The 24,674-nt window shown below is 36.4% G+C and overlaps 1 protein-coding gene and 1 long non-coding RNA gene across 2 annotated transcripts in view; both read left to right on the forward strand.

Annotated features, from left to right (window-relative positions):
• Window positions 1-5,446: 5,446 nt before the first annotated feature.
• The window catches only part of LOC127860219 (uncharacterized), a 55,549-nt gene continuing 36,321 nt past the window's right edge, over window positions 5,447-24,674 (forward strand). Inside the window, exon 1 of the mRNA XM_052398138.1 lies at window positions 5,447-5,568. The gene's annotated coding sequence lies outside the window, so the exon portion shown is untranslated. The remainder of the gene's footprint in view (window positions 5,569-24,674) is intronic.
• The window catches only part of LOC127860236 (uncharacterized), a 54,023-nt gene continuing 43,593 nt past the window's right edge, over window positions 14,245-24,674 (forward strand). Inside the window, exon 1 of the long non-coding RNA XR_008039647.1 lies at window positions 14,245-14,311. This is a non-coding gene — a long non-coding RNA (uncharacterized LOC127860236). The remainder of the gene's footprint in view (window positions 14,312-24,674) is intronic.

Raw genomic sequence — 24,674 nt, forward strand, 5'->3', positions numbered from 1 at the left:
TCGCCATATGGGTTTTCATTCCGTTCATAGGTCCACCATAAAATTTGCTGCACGGCATCCACGCTGTAATGCACGATTGGTCATTGTCGGCTCGGGTACTACTTACACGTACGCGGCCAATCAAGACTGTACTCGTTCATTGAAAAAACTTCCTTTAAACGCTTTTTGAGCAGGAGTTTCCATAATATAATGGCAATTTTACAGAATATTGACATAAATATGTACATAATTAATTTGAAAAAAAGCCGACAACGACCAATTTAGCGTTATAATTCCCGGGTACGTTTTAGTATATTTTCCGTATCCGGGATACATTTAAGTAAACTTTAGAGTACCCGGGGTACATTTAATTAGTACCCGAGCCGACAATGACCAATCGAGCCAATGTGATGACAGCAGCTTGCCAGTACACATAAATAAGATACCCTTCTTTTGCTGTGGGGTCGGGTTTTTAAACAAGGAAAAAAGTAGACTGAGCCTCAAGCTCGACTATTTCACATCAGCATAGACTGACGTACGTAGAAAAATCGCCGCGTTCATAATTATTCATGTGTTACATTATCGTCTACATCGTTCCTCCTAATTTAATAAATGTCTTTGTCCACTGAAACGATGCCGTTATATGGTTGCACTGTCATACATTTTAAGATATGCTAATATGGAGAAAGAGAAAATGATGGCAGCTGTCAAGTCTACAAGTTACTATGTTTATACTGAGTAATGTAATAAAGCTAATTTGCCCTGTAAATAATATTTAAATTTGGATCCATGCATGATTAAAAATACCTAACTAAAGCGCTAAAAATGTTATGGCATATGTTTGTTTAAGGGAAGGCTTTGAAATCTGAAAACAGTACAAGATTTTAAAAAGCCATCAATTTGTTGCATTTTCTGTTCCAATGCTGTGCTCCATGTTATATAATTTTCGTTATATTTGTTCGTGCTATATGTTATTTCCATGGAAATCAAACAGATTTTTTCAGTATTCCGTTGAAAAATGACTGCTTATAGCTTTTTCTTACAGTAGAAAACCATGAGTGATGACCGAGATCATGAACCATATAAGAAAAAAGTTAAATTACTTTATTGCAGTAGAAATCTGCGATGATTCAAAATTCATCAAATTCATCCCAACGCGTGTGATTCATTAATCAGGAAAGGAGTGTTCATTTTAACAGATTCGTGCAGATCAACGATAAAGTTCAGCCTCAAACGAGGGAAAACTTCAACTTGGAAACACTCTGATTAAAAGAGTCCAGTAAGACAACTGAAAAAAGTAAATCAATGCATTAGCGCGAAGTGTTTGTATCAGATTTTAAAATGCTAAGCACATACTGCAGGAGGACGTTTTAATTTCTCGTAGCATGTCATTCCAGAGAATGATGATAAAAAAATGGTCCCTTGTAGATTATTTTTTAGAACAGAGATCTGTTCTGTAAACTGTTTCGTGAAACTGATATTTGTGTTGAAAAGGGGTAGCTGTTTTGTTCCATTAGTAATAAATAGCCGGATATGTATGAATAATATCATTGTCTTGTGATCGTATAAAAGGAAGAAAGCGTTGTGTCTAGATCTGAATCTACTACTAGTATTTCAAATCTCAATGTATCAAAACAACATATATGACATCAACGTCACGCGTTCCGCGCAATGGCGCGAAAGCGTCGTAACATGTACAAATTCCCAACATACTCGGGGCCGCAAAATGTGAATGCACACATAGAAATACAACAATATGCACTTAAAATATCGAAGCATTAAACAAATAATTTTATTAATTCAACATATATATTAAATCAGTTACGAAAATGCATTTTAAACTAAACGTTTTTATCACGATTATTGTCTTTCGCTACAACATTTATCAGTCAATTTATGTTACTGTTTCGTCTCCGACCTCCAATGGATATACATGTAGTTTGGTGATTGGGCGATTCGTTATTCCCCCGACAGTCCGAATGTTTGCGGCTCGTACTAGTCCGTCGTTGCCTTGGATGAGCGCCTAGACCCTTGCCAATTTCCATCGTCACCGTGGACCTTCATCGTGTACCATGACGCTGTCGCCGACTTTAATCGTCTGCTCATTACGCCCGGAAATCCGCTGGTTTTCGCGTAAAGCTGTGAGGTATTCTCTTCTCCATATGCAGCGGAAATCGTCGATGAGTTTTTGCTTCATTCGCGCTCGTTTGGAAATGTTCTCTCTGGGGATGATTTTTTGAGAATGCAAATCCACGTCACGGCTGTAGGGTAGCACTGTGATTCGGCGACCGGAAACAAGATGAGAAGGGGTCAGCGGCTGCAAGTGCGCGGTGCTGATGTAGGTCAGGGGTCGATCATTTATAACAGCTTCTATTTCCGTGATCACAGTCGATAACGTATGGTAGTCAACGTAAGAGCGTCCTAGCACTTTCTTGATAGACGTTTTCGTTACCCCAATCAAACGCTCCCACCAGCCTCCATATCATGGAGCACGTTTGATGATGAAGCACCACTCTGTTCCTATTCTGCTAAGTTCCGTATGGATTCTCTCGGACGCGAAAAGAAGCTTACTTTGGTTCGCTGCACCTACAAATGTTGTTCCATTGTCTGAAATCATCATCCGCGGTACTGATCGTCGACTACAGAATCTGCGATAGGCTTATAAGAACGTCTCTGTGGACAAATCGGGTACCAGCTCCAGATGCACTGCACGTGTGAAAGCACATGTAAACAGGCAAATGTATGCCTTCGTGTCCTGACCGTCTGTACCACGTACCCGTAACGCTCCGGAAAAGTCAACACCAGTCACAGTGAATTGGTCTGCTTCTTCCACTCTCACGGCGGGTAACGGTGGTGGATCCGGTGCAAAGTATGGCTTGCCTACAACTCTTCTACATGGCACGCATTTGTTAAGCACATGCTGTAAACATCGTCTAACTGCATGAATCCAGTATTTCTGACGTATGAAAGTCACTGTCGAGTTTGGACCAGAATGTAGAATTCTTTCATGAGCGTCCATCACCACTAGTCGAGTGAATGCATGTCTCTGTGGTAATAGATACGGAAACTTCAGTCTCTGTAACCGGGTCATTATGTATACGTCCTCCACATCGCAGTAAGCCCCTATCATCAATGAACAATTTCAGTTGTTTCACCAGTGGCGCTCGTGAATGGCCATCTCGAAGACATTGAATTTCTTCTTTATATGAAGAGAGTTGAACACTCGATATCCATACTTTCTCTGCATTAAGTAGCTCAGATGCGGTCAATGATCTAGACTGTGATAGGTTTTTGTTCTTTCTTGATAAATCGTAATACATATGCTGTCACGCGCAGTAACTGCTGTTAACTACTGTATTTCGCCATGCAAATCATCGCTTCAACTCCATGAACTTCCTGTTGATCTGGTTCAATAACCGCTTGCATTGACGGATGGCAACATGTTTCTGCCACGCAGACAGCTATCTGTGTTCTTGGGTTCCCATGCCGGCCAACTTCCGGGATCCATTACCCAACGCGGTCCTTTGACCCAAAGATCGCTTTGCATGAACTGCTCTGCTGAGATTCTGCGGGTTAACAGGTCGACGGGATTATCTTGTGTTGGACAATATCGCCACTCATGATTTGGTAGAAGTGAACTTATTTCATCAAAACGGTTTTTCACAAATCTTGGTAGAGCACGTGTAGAAGCTAACCAGTGCAAGACTATGGCACCAAAATGTCTTGTGATCGTATAAAAGGAAGAAAGCGTTGTGTCTAGTTCTGAATCTATTTCAAATCTCAATGTATCAAAACAACGTACTCACATATACTAGTATGACGTTAACGTCACGTGACGTTCCGTGCAATGGCGCGAAAGCGTCGTAACATGTACAAATTCCCAACAATCGTATAGGGGTGAATCATATTGGGACACATCGCTTCTTGTACTGTCACCTCTATTCAATGAAATAACAACATTGTTGTTTTTCAAGATGATAATTTCATGATAAATGTAGGTTTTAAATGGATTTCAAGTGATTTCATAGTGAGAATTATTTTACATAATATAAATAAATGATAACGACATTATGTTATTCAATGACCCTTTGCTGCATATGCCGTTGCAAACCCACGTTCACCTCCTTACATATAATATTTCCGGGATCCTCCACAAGATACTTTTGCGCAAAAATTGTTTGCTGATTCACAGTGTTTAGTACTCGGTTACTTAATCAGGGAAGACATAATCGACTGTCGATAAATGTTGTAAACACAGTATTGCTTTCACGATAAGAAAATATTCACTTCCGAAATAGAATGGTGTCGTGATAATAGGGAAATCGGTGAATTATCTAACCGCAATGTTTGGCATACTCGGTCAGCCCGTCTGGAAATAATTCCGAATGGACTGTGAAAATTTGCCAGATTGCTATAAATAACACAGTTTGACTTCTATCGTCTATTTCCTATCGAAAAGTATTGTGCTTAGATGTTCCATTTACAAGGCGTTATGAGATTTTAAAAGCCCTGCGTCATGCAAAAATGGATCTTATGTCATTCTGCCAGCGTTGCTATAGCCAAGTCTGCATTTCGCAGTGTGTTCAGGGGATCTTCTATGAGACCATAAAGCCTATTGTGATTTTACAGCGGACAGTGTAGCTCCTGACCATACAGCGCAGACTGTCTTGAGCTACGCTGGCCGAAACGCCATTAGACCCATTGCCAAATGATGCAACTCTGAAAGTGTGAATTTGAATGTGTAAACAAAATGCGTGTTAATAAAATTTGAAAATACCATATACCATATAAGGGTCTTGTTGCTTAAGAACCAGAATAAACTTGCGTCATAAATTACATTTTAATTCAAGAATAAAATTAGCCAATCATTAGTATTTAAAACGTAAATGACCAACGTTTTTTTTAATGTATTATTTGTATTATAGGCCATGCTTTTAAATTCACATAAAATTATTTTTAATTGTTATGCATAGACATGGTGCATACATTACAAATAACAGCACTTCATTATAAATATTTATTGAACGGGCTATGAACACATATAATGCTAATGACACAACTCATTTTTATTTATATAATACATAATTCTACTTGTTGCATGTTAACACGGTTGTAATTAACTACATAAATATACTTATGTATACATATTAATAAACAAGTATATTTATGATTTACAGTATATTAACGATGCAAACGACACTCATATTTAAAACTCACAAACACTTCATTACAATTATATTTACCATAGACACCAAAATTTGTAATAAATCATTTTAAACATATTTGATCATATTTATTAACCTACAGTAACATAACATCCATTATATACATCATTCAAAGTTGATATTCAATATCATACCAGGTATGCGAATTAACACATACTGATCATACCAGGATCAAAGAAAGCGATACTCCTTTCATTTTAAATACGCCGTTTGTAAAGGGGACCGGTTTGACACGTTGAAGCCACATTGAAAGGGAGTTAACAGCGAAAATCCACACTAAAGTCTAAATCAGCGTTCAAAAACATTTACTGTTTTCTTTCAATTTTCAGTTATATCAAGCAACACGTCTGTAAAAATGATGCAGGTATATCACTTTGTATTGTATTTACACATTATTACATAACCACTTATAGGCAACGCTTTTTTACGGCAACTTGTTAAGAAAATGAACGATGTTATCATGATTATCCTTTCCCTCCCAAGGTAATAAAAGGTTTAAAAATAAATAACAAACTGAATCAGGCCGAATACTCGTTAATATAATACAATACTTTCATATTGGAGAACTTTTTCATGTGTTGACTTGTGATGTCTTTGACACAATATAGATTGGCGAATAACAACATTGCAAGTAGTCAGTTCAAAAGCCTGAAAGTGAAAGGAGCCTTTTTACAGATTTTGGCATGTTTTGAAGTTAGTTATTAAAAAATAAAATGCTTTATATTGATAAATGTAAACATTAAATTTTAAAAGCTCCAGTAAGAAAACAAAAATAAAAATTAAAAAAGGAAAATAAAAGAAGCCCGCAGCAGGGCTCGAACCAGTGACCCCCAGAACCCTGAAGTAAAAACGCATTCTAAGCCAACTGAGCCATCCTGCCAAGCATAAATAAAATGTGTATTTTATACTTTATATAAGCAATCTCCGTAGTTTCACAAATTTAAACGACAACAACAGACTCTCCAAATTATTCAATCGTTAAGCGTTGCAACGCTTTATAATTTTTAGCTCATCTATTTTTTGAAAAAAATTATGAGCTATTGTCATCACCTTGGCGTTGGCGTCGGCGTCCGGTTAAGTTTTGCGTTTAGGTCCACTTTTCTCAGAAAGTATCAATGCTATTGCATTCAAACTTGGTACACTTACTTACTATCATGAGGGGACTGGGCAGGCAAAGTTAGATAACTCTGGCATGCATTTTGACATAATTATGTGCCCTTTTTATACTTAGAAAATTGAAAATTTTGGTTAAGTTTTGCGTTTAGGTCCACTTTTCTAAGAAAGTATCAATGCTATTGCATTCAAACTTGGAACACTTACTTACTATCATGAGGGGACTGGGCAGGCAAAGTTAGATAACTCTGGCATGCATTTTGACAGAATTATGTGCCCTTTTTATGCTTAGAAAATTGAAAATTTTGGTTAAGTTTTGTGTTTAGGTCCACTTTTCTCAAAAAGTATCAATGCTATTGCATTCAAACTTGGTACACTTACTTACTATCATAAGGGGCCTGGGCAGGCAAAGTTAGATAACTCTGGCATGCATTTTGACAGAATTATGTGCCCTTTTTATACTTCAGGTTTTTTTTTCCACTTTTTGGGAAGATAGCCCATGGCTTTGGAATTGGGAATTTTATCGGCATTTTCATGAAATTGGGAAAATAAATTCATAGCCTTTTTTTCCACACGAAAAGTCCACTGATTAGGGAAATACTAAATTTGATTTAACTCTTTATAATCATTCAAATTAAAAGAAAAAAAATCATATAATTGTTAAATGTAATTGAATAAAAATTGAGATAAAATACACATAAGACTTCTTTCTAAAAAAAAAAAAAAAAAAAAATTTTTTTTTTTTTTTTTTGGCAATTGGGAATTTTTTTCCACATTTTGGGAAAAAAGTATACTTTTTGGGATTGGGAACATAGCCGAATTTCGGCTATAAAATCGGGCCAAAAAAAACCCTGTACTTAGAAAATTGAAAATTTTGGTTAAGTTTTGCGTTTAGGTCCACTTTTCTAAGAAAGTATCAATGCTATTGCATTCAAACTTGGAACACTTACTTACTATCATGAGGGGACTGGGCAGGCAAAGTTAGATAACTCTGGCATGCATTTTGACAGAATTATGTGCCTTTTTTATACTTAGAAAATTGAAAATTTTGGTTAAGTTTTGTGTTTAGGTCCATTTTATTCCTTAAGTATCAAAGCTATTGCTTTCATGCTTGTAACACTTACTAACTATCATAAGGGGACTGTGCAGGCAAAGTAATGTAACTCTGACTGGCATTTTGACAGAATTATGTGCCCTTTTTATACTTTGAAAATTGAACATTTGGTTAAGTTTTGTGTTTAGGTCCACTTTATTCCTACAGTATCAAAGCCAGAGGTTCTGAAATATTTTATGAGTCAACTTGTCCACGGACAAGTTGGACCCACAAATTCACTTGTCTGTACCAAAGAAGTACTTGTCCGTACTTTTAAGATAAATAAAGGAACACATCATTACTAATTAAGCAAATAATACAAAAATACACTTTTGTTAAGTTCTATTTTTGATTATATACATAGTTAACTAGAAAATACAAGCAAGATGTGCAAACAATTAGAACACGTTTAAGTCACATGATACAGGGCCCTCACACTACTTTGGGGGAAGGGGTCCGCAGCCCTTAGGAGGGGGAATTTTCGCGGCGTTTCCCTTTTTGGGGGATTTATTTACTTACTTTCTCATTATTACATTTGTACATGTTTGCACTATATTCATTGCATTTTTCATAAGTTAGTATGTTTGAAAAGATTAAATTGAAATAGAATTGAGATATAATAATCATGAGACACATCTTTCTATAAAAAAAAAAAAAAAAAAAAAAAAAAATTTTAGGGGGAATTTTTCCCCCTAAAAGGGGAAAAAGTATACTTTTCAGGTGGGGGACTGCCGCTGAAATTCGGCGGCAGATTTGATAGATTGAGGGCCCTGTGATACCATCTCGGATATTTAATAATCTCAACATGACTAGAAAATTCACTTGAAATAAAATAATCTCCGCTAAATATAAGTATATAATTATCCGCTTATAAAGGAAACTCCTTACAAAGTTTACATTTACACACACCCGTAACGTTTTCAATCCAAGGAAATTCAATTAGCCAAGACTCAACAAATTCTCGTTTCCGCTTGGCGTCGTATGCTTTATCATATTCATACTTGGCTTTTCTCTTCTTTTCCGAAGCTAAACTGATTTATCATTGGTGTGATTAGCGTCATGGCTTGACGTTAAAGTGGTTTTATTTTTTAAAATCCAATGCAGGTCGGTAAAACATGTTTGCGGCCATTTGCAATTTACGAAAAATGTTATCTAATGCGTGATTGGCTGTTGCTGTACACGTGCGCTGGTTTCTCTACTATAAATGTTACCTTATGCGTGATTGGCTTTTGCTATATACGCGTGGACTTGTTTACTACATTAAATAATTATTATTGGAAAATAACCTACCTCCAGTTTAAAAAGTGTGCTAGTTCGTTTTTTATTTTCGGAAAATATTGAAGTTTCGTTCTCGAAACAAAATTTACCACGGAAATTCTACTTGTCCCCGGACAAGCCAGCTTTTCAAAAGCTGCTTGCCCTGAAGGGGTAATTGACGACTCGGACAACTCGGACAGCATATTTCAGAACCCCTGAAAGCTATTTCTTTCATACTTGCAACACCTATTAACTATCATAAGGGGACTGTGCAGGCAAAGTAATGTAACTCTGAATGGCATTTGGACGGAATTATGGGCCCTTTATACTTAGAAAATTGAAAATTTGGTTAAGTTTTGTGTTTTGGTCCACTTTACCCCTAAAGTATCATAGATATTGCTTTCATACTTGGAACACTCGCAAACTATCATAAGGGTACAGTAAAAGGACAAGTTGCATAACTCTGGTTGTCATTTTTACGGAATTATGGCCCTTTTTTGACTTAGTAACTTTGAATATATGTCAGTGCTCCAGCTAGAATTTGAAAAGGGCAGGGTGGCTTTTTTGTCAAAAGGGCACTTTCGACGCGCAGTATTTTGTGAAAAGGGCACTTTCGACGCGCAGTATTTTGTGAAAAGGGCACGTTCGAGCGCGCGGGTGTTTCTGGAATGCTTTCTATTGCATGTTAATTTATATGTTATAAATAATTGTATTATTCCCATTATTATTAAACAATTCAAATATAATGTCTACAATGTGGATTAAACTAATTACAATGTAATAAGGGATTTATGAATTATCATATGTAAAAAAAAAAAAAAAAATTTTTTTTTTTTTTTTTTTAAGGGGGGGGGGCGGGGGGGGGGGGCAGGGCGGAGGTTCGGGAGGGCAGGGCGGAGGTTCGGGAGGGCAGGGCGCGGCGCCCTTCGATTTAGGCCTAGCTGGAGCACTGTATGTTTAAATTTTGTGTTTTGATCCACTTTATTTCTTAAGTATCAAGGCTATTGCTTTAAGACTTCAAGTACTTTCATGCTATCATGAGGTTACTGTACCTGGCAAGTTGAATTTTACCTTGACCTTTGAATGACCTTGACTCTCAAATGGTCAAATTATTAAATTTTGCTAAAATTACCTTAACTTCTTTATTTATGAATAGATTTGATTGATACTTTGACAAAAATACTCTTACCTGACATACCACAATAGACTCCACCCAAACCATCCCCCGTGCCCTCCCCCCCCCTCCGCCCTCCTCCGCCCTCCCCCCCCCCCCCCCCCCCTCCCCCTCCCCAATTTATTTTTTTATTATTATTTTTTTTTAATAGATCATCTCACACATGACCACCACACCCTCACACTATATCCCCCCCCCCCCCACCCCACCCCCTCCAATTTATATTTTTTTGAAACTGTTAAAAAACACAAAAATTTATTTTTATTATTTTATGTTTGAAATACCTTCCAATAGGGCTGTCACGATACGCCGTGAGCGTACCGCGGTATATTGTGGTACGGCAACACTGTATGGCGGTACGTACCGCGATATTTTACAGAATATGTATCTGTGAAGAAAACAGCAGAATAACAAGTTTTACAAACGTTATTAAACTCAATAATCAGAAAAAACTGGTATCATAGTATGACTAGAAACTGTATAAGTAACTGTAATAAACTTGATAGAAGTAGTCATTGTTATTATTTGCGTCTTTTTCTAAAATGTCCGCCATGTTGTTTACAATAGCTGTGACTACGATCTGTGTAAATCGAACGCTTCAAGGGCATGTTCAAAATGCGGAGTCAGCGGGCCCAGTATTGAAAATCTGTAGCGTTCTGACTCTTCCTCGACTTATTCAGAATCTTAAGATAACATGATTCGGAAGTGCCATGCTTTGAACGATCGATATACTAAAGAAAGAAAATAAGAAATAGAATAAACATCTTTTGGATAATTATTAACTTATTTGCAAAGGAAATCTGTCCCTAATTCCAAAAAAGGTACGGACCCATACATCGCCGTATTTCAAACGTGAAAGTTAAACATCTACAAGTGGAAGCGCTTGCTTGACCTGGATATTAACGGATTATTTATTTAGCCCTTTTGAATCGCTTTTCGTTTTTCAAAACGATATCTAAATCAAAATAATTATGTAATGTATTTATATCTGTGATAATATAATAATATTTAAAAAAACGGTGCGGCAACGCCGTACCGCGGTGCGATTTTTTTAACCAGGTTTTCCGAAGGAAAAAACTGGTTATTAGATTGGCGAATGCGGGCGGGCTGGCTGGCGGGCGGGCGGAACAAGCTTGTCCGGGCCATAACTATGTCGTTCATTGTCAGATTTTAAAATCATTTGGCACATTTGTTCACCATCATTGGACGGTGTGTCGCGCGAAATAATTACGTCGATATCTCCAAGGTCAAGGTCACACTTTGAGTTCAACGGTCAAAAATGGCCATAAATGAGCTTGTCCTGGCCATAACTATGTCATTCATTGTGAGATTTTAAAATCATTTGGCACATTTGTTCACCATCATGGGACGGTGTGTCGCACGAAAGAATCACGTCAATATCTCCAATGTCAAGGTCGCCACGACTAAAAATAGATTTTTTTTAAAAACAAACTTACAAAGGGGGTTTATTTTGTTTGTTCATTTCAAAAGTTCAGTTTGATTTTTCTCCCTTTATCAGATTTTTTTTTCACAATGAAAACCTGGTTTTGTGACAATTTTGTCCCTTGTTTACAATAGAATTGTTTGTATTATTATGATCACTATTATTAAAAAACTCTTTAAGCCTAAGTGATCTATGAAAATCATCCACATCTTTTATTTGATCATAAGAATCATTTTTATATTTAGGTGTTGGTGTAAATTTAAAACCCCTTAATAAGACGTCAATTTTAGTTTGAGATAATGATCTTTTTGAAAAAAAAATGTAAATAATTTTGAATTTTCAGCTAGGTTACCTAAAGTTTCTATGTCGGACTGCTCCACTCCCTGCCTCCTTCTAAAAAATCAACGTTAAATTCGCTTGGTTTGTCGTCGTTATCTTGCAATATGTCGTCGCTCGTATTGTTGTTGTTTCTATAGTTTCTTCTGTATGAAGACCTTGTGTTATCTCTTATATTGCTTCTGTTTGAAGTGGAATTGTTTCTTTGGAAATTGTTATGTAATTCGATGTTGGTATTATTAATTTTTAAAAGAACTTCTCTTACAATACTTTCCACATCTATATTTTGTAAACAGCTTGTTTGATTTTGTTGCAGGTTTCTTCTTTGCGAATGTTGTTTATTTGTGTTTCTTTCTTGACTGTTGTAGTTGTATGTTGTTTTCAGATTTTGGTAGTTGGTGGTATTTTTGCGGACAGCATCCGCATATGAAGAGGGTTGATTTTTGTTTACGAAGTCTTGTTTTTTAAAGAATGGATTTTTATTTTCATGTTCCTTTATGAATTCTTCTTCGTATTTTGAAAGCCATTTTTCATTGTTTCCCCATCTTTTATGTGAAATTTCTTCATTTCGTTGCGTTTCCGTTTTCCAAAGTTCTACCAGTGTCCGTGCTGTTCTTCCGTTGCATTTTGAATGTATCAATTTGAATATTTCGTCGTCGATGCGCTTGAATTTCTCACAGTTTGAAGAAGCACGTAATGACTGCAATTCTGTTTGGATATTGAAGTCATTCAATACGGCCCTTTCTCTAACTGATTTCTGATCGATATTTTCATTTGGTATTTCTTTCTTCTGTAAATGTTTTGGTATTACCATTGGAGTTGACCTTAACCATTTAGAATATTTTTCAAAATGGCCTTTATTTTTTATCATGGACCAGTACGTACTTTTTCGTATTTCCATTTTGTTGTGCCATATATTTGATATTTCCATTTTTATTTTTAGTGCTTCTCTTTCAAATATGTTATTGTTTTCCTCGTTATTTTCGTGGTTCACGGATATTTCGGGCTTCGGTATATTTTGAGAAATTTCATGTACAGCTGATTTTATGTCAGCGACAATGTCATCTTTCCTAATGGCAGTATTATTATTTTTTGCAATTGCCACGCTCAAATCGTTAATTGCGGTCAATATCAGCGACAGTTTATCGTCTATTGATTTTAAGAAATATCTTTTATCCTCCTCCATGACTTCCTCATTCGAGTTTGACTTCGAGCAATCCGACGAATCAGACAATTCTTCAAGTTTTGCTCTCTTTGGTCCCATGAACACGCTGCACAATCCGTTATATATAACGGATTGTGCAGCGTGTTCATGGGATAACTATATATATATATATATATATATATATATATATATATATATATATATATATATATATATATATCAATGAAAAGAAGTGCCATGCACAAAAGCCATAGCCCTACACCTAAATAAGTGTTATTGCCCTTCGTATTTTTTGTATGATTTAAATTTTAAGGGCTATATATCATATACGCTACAACAATTTCAACAAGAAAATCTATGGTTGTATAGATATTATTGAGGAGAAATTCAATGCATACAAACAATTTACCTGTACTTAATTATTTTTTTAACCAGGTTTTCCGAAGGAAAAAACTGGTTATTAGATTGGCGAATGCGGGCGGGCTGGCTGGCTGGCTGGCTGGCTGGCGGGCGGAACAAGCTTGTCCGGGCCATAACTTTGTCGTTCATCGTGAGATTTTAAAATCATTTGGCACATTTGTTAACCATCATTAGACGGTGTGTCGCGCGAAAAAATTACGTCAATATCTCCAAGGTCAAGGTCACACTTTGAGTTCAAAGGTAAAAAATAGCCATAAATGAGCTTGTCTGGGCTATAACTATGTCATTCATTATGAGATTTTAAAATCCTTTGCCACATTTGTTCACCATCATGGGACTGTGTGTCGCACGAAAGAATCACGTCAATATCTCCAATGTCAAGGTCGCCACGACTAAAAATAGATTTATTTTAAAACAAACTTACAAAGGGGGTTAATTTTGTTTGTTCATTTCAAAAGTTCAGTTTGAGTTGTCTCCCTTTATCAGATTTTTTTTCACAATGAAAACCTGGTTTTGTGATAATTTTGTCCCTTGTTCACAACATGCACCGCGATAAACCGGTGAATCGTGACAGCCCTACCATCCAACCATCGCACCCAAGAATCCCCCCCCCCCCACCCCCCTCCCCCCACCCGAATCCCCCCCCCCCCCCCCCTCCCTAAATATTTTTTTTTTTTTTAAGATCATTTCACAAATTACCACCACACCCTCACACTATACCCCAACCCCACCCCACCCCCAATTTTTTTTTTTAAATATAAAAAAGAAAATAGATGAGCGGTCTGCACCGCAAGGCTGTGCTCTTGTTAGGTTTTTAAATCGTCAAAAGATGCATATGATGGCTATATTAGACCATGGCAAATGTTCAGTAATACTGTTTCCTCACAAATATCATAAATAAACCGAAAATTTGCGAATCTGAAACAACTTTTTATGCCCCCCTTCGAAGAAGAGGGGGTATATTGCTTTGCTCATGATGGGTCTGTCGGTCGGTCCGTCCACCAGGTGGTTGTCAGACGATAACTCAAGAACGCTTGGGCCTAGGATCATGAAACTTCATAGGTACATTGATCATGACTCGCAGATGACCCCTATTGATTTTGAGGTCACTAGGTCAAGGTCACGGTGACCAGAAATAGTAAAATGGTTTTTGAATGATAACTCAAGAACGCATTTGCCTAGGATCATGAAACTTCATGGGTAGATTGATCATGACTTGCATATGACCCCTATTGATTTTGAGGTCACTATGTCAAAGGTCAAGGTCACGGTGACCCGAAATAGTAAAATGGTTTTCGGATGATAACTCAAGAACGCATACGCCTAGGATCATGAAACTTCATAGGTAGATTGATCATGACTTGCAGATGACCCCTATTGATTTTGAGGTCACAAGGTCAAGGTCACGGTGACCCGAAATAGTAAAATGATTTTCGGATGATAACTCAAGAACGCTTTTGCCTAGGATCATGACACTTCATAGGTACATTGATCGTGACTCGCAGATGACCTCTATTGATTTTCAGGTCACTAGGTCAAAGGTCAAGGTCACAATGACAAAAATCATATTCACACAATGGCTGCCATTACAACGGACAGCCCATATGGGGGGCATGCATGTTTTACAAACAGCCCTTGTTTCAATTTTGTCAATTTACCAAACCGTGAAAAGATCCCTTTAATGGCTTATGTTGTCTGTATATGTCTTGCCTACTCAAAATTATCTTATCTTAAGTCAGTTCGTGTCCATTCTTTTGGACATCGCACAATCTTAATTGCAATAATCCAACTCCCAGCTATTGACCCATCGTGTCGCTGGGAGTTGCAACTGGTTACAGCATATTTCATGTCAAGTCTGCTGCCCAGAATTCAGGTGGTACTTTAAAAGGTACATGTAAAATGAGCAACATAAACTATTTTCTATCATAAATAACAACACACAGGTCATAAATATATCCCTTATGCGCAAATTAAGACAATTTACTTGATATAGTCAGAGCTCCAGATAAGCATCGTTTTATCATTATTACATTTTTTTTTTTAAGAAAAACTAAAAGAAAATCAAAATCCATCGTATCAAAACTAATTGAGAAAGACGGATCCAAATTATGACCGGTCGTTTGATCGTACGGAATTTCCGAGTTCTGCGCAGCGAAAGTTAAATGATAATGAGATTTCCGATTCGGGATCCGTGAATTAGTTTATTGTAACCAATAATATAAGCATTTCCGTTTCCGCTCTTCTGTTTACAAAAATAAACATGGCAGCTGCAAAGCGTGGATGAGCTGAAACAAAACTTCATTCTGGGACAGCGCCAAGTATACTTGGTTTCATTTCACGGGGGGAAACAAAGTCCAAAGTCTATAGTTGGCAGTCTATTATCTTATATAGTGTCAAAAGCGGTTGATGAGGTGGAATAGACGATCTCCAAACCCAAACATCGCGGTATCATGCAAAAACAGATCGCGGCATGGAAAATTGACTTTCCCTGGTTACAGATTGAAGGCTCGGATGTCGATATTCTTCTTGTATTAAACACAAAGTGGCGTCTGTCTGGGCAAGAGAGGGCTTTTAAATCCAGAAAGGAAAGGTATGCACACAGTACCTCATGCAAAGGTCAATGGAGTTAAAAGTTTAGTTTGTTATTATATATTTTTCATTGTAAAAAAACCAACTAATTGAAAATGATGAATTTTGGAGGAAAAACAATCTTGTAGTGAAAACTAATTGACCCGAAACCTTATCTGGAGCTCTGTATAGTGTGCTGGCAGAATAATGATATTAATTCAAGCTTCAAACACGACGTCTACGGTTCACGAAAAAAAAAATGAAAAGTTTTTGCAATGGAAAATGCCAAGTATACTAATCGCTGTGATTTAACATAACCTGGATTTTATGAGAAGTAGCAAACTTTAGCTAACATGAATTCACATTATAATATTGTATATTGACTGCATATTCTGTTCTTGTTTCAATTCAGCAATATACCTTGTCTCCATTGTAAACAAGTTTTAGCAAGGTAAGATGACTGTTTTTTTTACATCGTCTCAATCTGTGTTGTAACAGACTGTTGTGAAATTTTGATGTGTTCTGATGTTGAATCATGTGATTGATTAGAACCTAACTTTTGAATTGTAGAACAATTAGTACTGTTTTTCCCAGGAGGGCATAGTGGCGTGGTGCGGTAAATTCAAAGAGGGGATTTAATGCGCGGTTTATGCAAAAAGGGGCAAAAAGTAGCATGAAAAGTTGGTTTTGGGGAAAACATTTCAGGGCTTTAGTGGCAGTTTTTATGGGGAAAATATTTACCGTAATTACTCTATGTTTTCGGACACTTAAAAATAATTAATTTTGTTCGTGTCCGAAAACTTAGATACGAAAAATATTAACAAAATACAGGTGTCCGAAAACTAAGAGTCGGAAATGGAATTTCTCGAAAATAGCGTCAATTGTATCAACGACTACCGGTAATAGCACGCGCTTGTAAAATACCATGCCGTATAGTATACATTACAGTTCAGGGGTGGCGAAATCTCAAAAAACTATACTTGTCCACGGACAACCATTAAGAAATTTAACTTGTCCGTTGCTGAACTACACTTGTCTGTTAATGTTTATATGAATTATATGATTACATGATTAATGTAAAACAATGTGGAATATACCAAAATGAGTATGATTTGCTAGTTCTGTTTATAGTTGTATTTCAATAGTACATTCATTATAGCAGTATATTATAAACAATATAAAGACTTTCTAAAACTTTTAATCTTGCAAAGCTATTGTTATAAAAACATGTGTTGAACATAAGTACATCGTAATCTTAACTAATTAAACTAGTCCAATATGTCGACTTCATCAGACTGAGGCTCTGCGCCGCTACTGGTAGCCATTTGATTATCATCAACTGGTAACCATTGAAAATCTGTGAGCCACGTTTCTTAAAAAAGTTCTGGTGCGTTTACTTAGATCATATTTTTTATCATAATCTTTCTTAGTTTTTTTGGGAGGTGGACTGCTCAAAGCTTGGGGTTTCTGCTCAGTTGTTGAAGATTAAAAAAAACTAAATGTTCCATTTTTACCATTAAAGTCGTCTTAAATAACAAGTTAGACCGTGTTTTGATACTTTTTATTTCCGTCTGATTATAAAAAAAAGAAACCAGTCTGTACAATGTCTAACAGTCGGGCCGAATGTTAAAAATGCGGCATGCTCCTGGTCTCTTATAGAATAAGGGAGATCACTGCGCAGGAGAGTGCCCGTATTTTAGCTTGATTGCTCTGCAAATAGCACTGACAATGTAATCGCATGTCAACATCCAGTTTTGTAAAACTTAATTACGGCTTTAATACAATGTATTTTTTTGTATACCTGGACCCGATTTAAAAAAAAAACTTGTTGTCCACGGACAACTTAATTAAAAAAAATCAGTTACCAAGACAAGCAAATGTACGACTCGGGCAACTCGGACATTTGATTTCGCCACCCCTGCAGTTATACATGTTTGCACTGCATTTTAAATAATTGTAAATGCTTAATTTATTTGACAGAAAGTTAATTCAAGGTTGTACTTTGACCAACGAGTTCAAAAATGAGCATGTGATGTACCGATACACGCTTGTATGAACCTGTAATTAACGCAATAAAAAAGCAAACTATGAATTCTTTGTTTGTTCATTTCCGATAGTTGTTGTGTAACACCTTCCATTGTTCGTAAAACTTGTAATAGGCAGCATCACAATTTGAAACAATTAGTATTTGTCACAGTTATTTTACTGAGAAGGGGTAGTACCATTGCGGTAGATAATTGAACTGTTAATTGGCCCTACCCCTGGTAATTGTCATAACGCTTATGCTATCGGGCGAAACCATTGTTTAATACCGGTTTACAAGGTTATTTGCCCCATAACGCAAATGTAATGGTCCATTGCCCTCAGGCATGCACCCGCAATGTTTTATGATGTTAATCTGGTTGTAAAACCCCATGATCGAAGTGTCATTAGATATCGAAAACAAGTTCGAAATTTGGTAAAATAGTGCTGTAAAATATACTGTCCGAAAACTTAGAGACATAAATAACGGACTAAAATTTGTGTGTCCGAAAAAAAAGAGTCACGAAAAATAATTATTTTTGCTAAAAAAGGGGGTGTCCGAAAACTTAGTTTGTCCGAAAAAGTTTAAATAAAAATGGCTTCCTTGTTTTTCATTTTCTTCTTCAAATTTATTTGATTTCAATGCTCTGTATGTACCTGAAAAAGATAGAAAATATTAATGTAAACTTTATAACGTTTGTCCAACTACATGTATATTCAGATCGTAAATATAACACAATTATTAACATAGTTACAGTTAAAACAACGGGGAACAGAATGATGCGAGTTACAGTAACTGGGTAACTGACAGGGAAAAAATGTCTTGGCATGGCTGTAGTTATGCATAACGCGCATTAAGTTTTTAAAATTAAATTTGGGGGTAAAAATGTGCACCTTATACACAACCTTTTACGGTAATGCTGTAACAGGGTTAGACATTAACTTTTTTTACATCAAGACCGTCGGACCAGCTCCTCTTAAAATGAACTAGCGCGAATCTGATGTCTACAAGACCATAAATGACATAGCAAATAAACACAATTGTGTCATGTAACTGTCTAATCAGGATTTATCAGTATAAAATAAGTGAATAGCAGAAAGTTATTTTGATGCATAGAGTAAACAGTTTTTGCTTTTCTTCGTCAAGTTCAAACCATGGAAACTCAATTATCCATTTAGGATAAAATTGCTGTTTTCTTTTTTTTAATATTTACGTTTCCTGTCAGTTTTACTGTCGGATTCTTCTTTTTAACTGATTTTTCGGACGAAAATCCGAACTTGAACAAAGCCATTCTCTAAATTACATTCTTTTGCAGGGCCCTAAATCTATCAAATCTGCCACCGAATTTCGGCGGCAGTCCTCCACCTGAAAAGTATACTTTTTTCCCCTTTTGGGGGAAAAATTCCCCCTAAAAAAAAAAAAAAATTAATAGAAAGATGTGTCTCATGATTATGAAATCACAATTCTATTTCAATTTAATCTTTTCAAACATACTAAAATATGAAAAATGCAATAAATATAGTGCAAATATGTACAAATGTAATAATGAGGGAGTAAATAAAAAATCCCCCAAAAATTGAAACGCCGCGAAAATTCCCCCTCCTAAGGGCTGCGGACCCCTTCCCCCAAAGTAGTGTGAGGGCGCTTGTTTGTCTGCTACGCCAAAATGTTTACATTGACGATACCGATTTTCGATAGAAGTCGTAAAAACATGCTGTAAAGGTTTACGACACTGCAGAAAATCATGAATATCCATGACAACTTGACAAGTGGAAAAAAAAAGCAATTTCTAAGGGAAGCTCTCCTTTGCGTCTAAAAATAGCGATGAATCATGTGAATGCTCCGCGTTTATTTATATACACTAGTTTTGTTCTGATGTAAATAATGGATACGAGAGTAATTTTACACATTAAGAAAAAAGGTTTTCACAGCAGTTAGTTATAGTTCTATGAATCAGTTTAGATTTTTTCATGTACGACCAGTCGGACAAGCTAGCCCGCAGTTTTACTAGCCCGACCACCGATCTTACTAGACAATGTCTGTCGGACGTGCCTTAGTGTCGAACCCTGTGTAATTTGTTTGGCTGTGTGCATTAAACAATTTTATCTTGAACTGAAATCAGTGCACAACTAAAGGAATTGTAGTAAAGTACTTGATATATATATATATATATACGTTTTTCACCATTTTGGGAATGGGGCCGCGGGTACCCTTTAGATTGGGAAAATTTGCAGTGTTTTGACTAAAATTGGTAACTATAAGGTGTTGTTGTTGTTTTGCTGAAAAAATGTTTTAAAATTGAGAATACAAGTGTTTTCAGTATTATATTTACTAAGATTGAACTTTTATTGATGGGAGATGAACAAAATATTGAGATTAAACATTGGGAATTTTTAGCGCACATTTGGGAAAAATATACATTGTATCCTTTTAAGCTCATCTATTATGAAAACGGCGTCGGCGTCCGGTTAAGTTTTGCGTTTAGGTCCACTTTTCTCATAAAGTATCAATGCTATTGCATTCAAACTTGGTACACTTACTTACTATCATGAGGAGTAAATCAAGCACAGTGGGAGTGTCACAGACAATGATGGACTGATACTGCAAAGACCTAGGCTAACAAGTTTGGTCAAGAAGCAATTAAGAAGCGGCTTTTTCCTTTGAAAAGGTCAAAGTGGCGCTTCAGAACGACAGCATAGAATTTGTTCTTATAATGTCAGTCTTGGCTTGGTTTGAAAATGCTTTGCACTCATAAAAAAACATGGTCCCAAGGTTGGGGCACTTTTCCTTATATGGCTTAAGTGAAACGTTGTTAACAGGGCAACAGATAAGATTTCATGTCAAATAGTGCTTTTTGTAATAAATAGTTTTTTCCCTCAAAACTATTTATTACCGTATACGTGCGCTTATAAGACGCATTTTAAAGACTCAAAGTAATAAGTTAAAGTGGGAGTCGCGTCTTATAAGCGAGATACTTGTGAAAATAAAGGAATTTTTCAAAATATCGAGTTTACTGGGCTTACGCTGGCCAAGTTGGACACTTGTCAATTGTTTTGAAACATCGCAGCAGCCATTTGCATTTTCTCTAAAGTCTGTATTTGCCCGTACCGTGTTTCGGAACGCTATGTTCAGTTACCGATTTACTTGAAATAAAATGTATCGTTATTGATTTTGTTGTCTATTATTTTCTATTTGAATTTTGTTATTTTGGGGTCGTAAGGCGTTATATTGTCCATGGTTATACTTGAAAAGTTTGTGTCTGTACGCGACGTCGTTAAATGTCATATAAATTGGACATAATAGTATACGTGTGTAAGCGGCGACACGATGCCAAACATGCTTAAAATAACAGCAAAATCAGTTCGCAGTTTGATACTGTTAATTGTTTAAGAAACACGCGATTACAAGTGCTTCTTGACAATTTGTATCACCTGATCGTTTTCGTTCGACGCTGTTAATTGTCAATTAAGACATAATTGGCAATAAGGGTATCGTCTGAAAATAGTTACCAGTTTGCAACTGTCAATTGTTAAATAAACACGTTCATTCAGACGACCCCCGTATGTCGATGACACCATATTTATTAGGGACCCACGACAGCGGGAGCAAAGAGCGACCGCATGCAATTATCCACAAGTGGCTTTCTTCTTGACCCGTGATTTCACTCTATCACGCGATTGGCTAATTTTATGAAAGTAGGCATTACCTATAGACAATGGGCGTAACATTTGCATAATCAATGTTATTTATATCTGCCTCTTAGTTTTCAATACCCGTCAAACAATACAATTATATTTACAAATTACAACTACTGGAATCCTAAAAATGAAACGCAAACGTAACTCTTATGATCTCAAACTCAAACCGATGGTACACAGGACAACGAGTTGTTTGATGATCTTGTGGAAAATCGCGATCAATCTGAGGATGTATCGGCCTGTGCAAAGGTTAGTGATTGCGACAATGATGATGATGATATCGGCGACTGGGTTTACGATGACTATCTCACTAGTGAGGAATTCTACGAACTGTTCGGTGAAAGCAATGATGAGGATTTCGAGGGATTTTAAGATGACTGATACGATCAATTACGAACGTAATATGTTTGAAATTGTTATGGCAAATTGATTAAATACGCAATTGTTAGAAATTTTGTTAATTTGATAATTATTTTTACTGTATGAATAATACTTGAAAATAAATGAAAACCTACTTATATATCATGAAATAAACAAATATTATTTACTTTGTTGTTTGATTTTTTTATTTTTCGGACTTGCGTGAATTACTAATTGTATGCAGCGCGAGTTTGAAAAATTCTCAATGTGTTTCTTATTGATTTTCTTCAACATTCTGCCGTTTTTCGGCCGATGAAAACGGCAAAATTTGACCGCGTCTTACACGCGGGTCAGTCTTAAATCCACCGATTATAAAGTCCAAAATCGGGGTGCGTCTTAAAAGCGAGGGCGTCTTATAAGCGCACGTATACGGTAATAAGTTTGAGTTGAGAATATTTAGTGTTGATAAAGACTATGTCATGGGTGTGATGGAATGATCACAGCTTTGATCAACCATGAATTGTCCTGTGCAGTGACCCTACAATCTGTGCCAGATTTCAAAGTGGGAAAATTTCAGGTAGTCGAAAAATGATGGGATATCCTACATAACTTAATACCAATATTTTAGGAATAGACAAAGCAAATTGTTGACATAAATATTTCGAGAGTCAAAGCTGGGAAGAATATATTTATAACAATGACATTCTTGGCCCAGACCTTTGCTTATTGAAAACTGTTTTGCAAGAATATTGTTTGGACTGTTTCATACAAATTGTTAATATGATTCTTTCGAAAATCACTTCTGGACAGAAGGTTAATAAAGAAAGGACTTTCAGTGTTTTTTTCACCATTTTGGGAATGGGACCGGTGTAGCGGTCCATTTTTTCCCCCGGCCAGATTTTCCCCCCTTGGCCAAATTTCCCCCCCCCCTACTTAAAGAATTAATTGCAACATGACTCTCAGCTATTTTTCCTCCCCTCTGCCAATCTTTCCCCCCTCCCTTCTTAAGAATTTATGGCAACATGACTCTCTGCCATTTTTTTTCCCCTCGGCCAATCTTTTCCCCACCTACTTAAAGAATTAATTAAAACATTGAAACACGACTCTTGGCCATTTTTTTCTCCCCTTTGCCAATTTCTCCCCCCCCACCCCACCCCCACATAAGAATTTATTTTTACATGACTCTGCCTTTTTTTTCCCTCGCCCAATTTATCCCCTACCGTAATTATTGATTTTAACATGATTGCGACTGTCAGCCATTTTTCTCCCCTTAAGCAATTCTCCCCCTCTGTACAGATGTGCTTGAAAGAATAATACAAGCATCAAGTTAATAAAAGGGCAATCTAGGTCAAATGTCAAATCGGGTTAAAATATCTTGAGTACTTTTTAAAATGTGCTCCGGACAAAGGTGTGGCAGTCATGACAGACAGACAGACAGAAAAAAATGGCCGAACATTATAGAATAAATGTAAAAGAGAAATAAAATAAAAGATAAGGGGTGGGGGCAGTTTTAGCAACTCTCAATCAAATTCTGTTGTTAAAACTACTTTTACAAGGTAGGGGGGAAAAACCTGCCAGGGAGGACAAACTGGCCGAAAAGTGAAGAATAAAGGTAAAAGAGAAGTAAAATAAAAGATAAGGGGGTGGAGGCAGTTTTGTCAACTGTCAGTCAAGTTCTGTTGTTGAAACTAATTGTATATGGTAAGGGGGAAAAACTTGCCAGGGGGAAAAATGGACGAAAAGTGAAGAATAAATGTAAAACAGAAGTAAAATAAAAGATAAGGGGATAGAGGGAGTTTTAGCAACTCTCTATCAAATTCTGTTGTTAAAAATTCTTTTACATTTAGGTAGGGGGTGGGAACTGGCCAGGAGGAAAAACTGGCCAAAAGGTGAATAATAAATGTAAAAGATGATTAAAATAATAGATTAGGGGGTGGAGGCAGTTTTAGCAACTCTCAATCAAATTCTGTTGTTAAAACTACTTTTACATGGTAGGGGGGACAAACTGGCTGGGGGGGATACTGGCTGAAAAGTGAAGAATAAACGTAAAAGGTAAGTAAAATAAAAGATAAGAGTTTGGAGGCAGTTTTTGCAACTCTCTATCAAATTCTATTGTAAAAACAACTTTTACAAGGTAGGGGGGGGGGGGGAACTGGCCAGGGGGGAAAACTGGCCGAAATGTGTAGACAGAAATGTATTAAATGAAAAATCAGGGGGGGGGAAATTTGACTAGAGGGGGAAGAATTGGCCTAGGCAACTTTTTCCCGGGGAAAACATGGCCTAGTCCATAATTTTCTCCGGGGAAAAATTGGCCGGGGGGGGGGGGGATGGCTGTTACACCGGGTCCCTTTGGATTGGGAAAGTTTGCGGCGTTTTGATTAAAATTAGGAAATTTAGTGTTTTTGTTTATTTGCTAAAAAATTCTTCAAAATTAAGAATACATTTGTTTTCATTATTATATTTATTAATGTTGAACTTAAATGGATGGGAGGTGATCAAAATATTGAGATCTAAAAATATATATATATATAATAACATTTTAGAAACCTTCAATTGGGAATTTTTAGCACCCATTTGTGAAAAATATATACTTTTTTCCTGGGCTTTAGGATGTAATGACCTAATTATTACAGAGATAATATTGTTTAAGTTTACAAATGGTTTTGCTTCATGGTGGAACTGAACAATGCAAGAAATGGATTTGTTTGCTTTTATATTTAGATTTATTTTTTCGCAAACTAATATCAAGGCAATACAAATAAAACCTTATCTGGTATAAAATGGGTTTTATAAAACTAATAAATATCAGAACCAGTACT

This window comes from Dreissena polymorpha, chromosome 15, assembly GCF_020536995.1.
Source record: "Dreissena polymorpha isolate Duluth1 chromosome 15, UMN_Dpol_1.0, whole genome shotgun sequence".
Taxonomy (NCBI): domain Eukaryota; kingdom Metazoa; phylum Mollusca; class Bivalvia; order Myida; family Dreissenidae; genus Dreissena; species Dreissena polymorpha.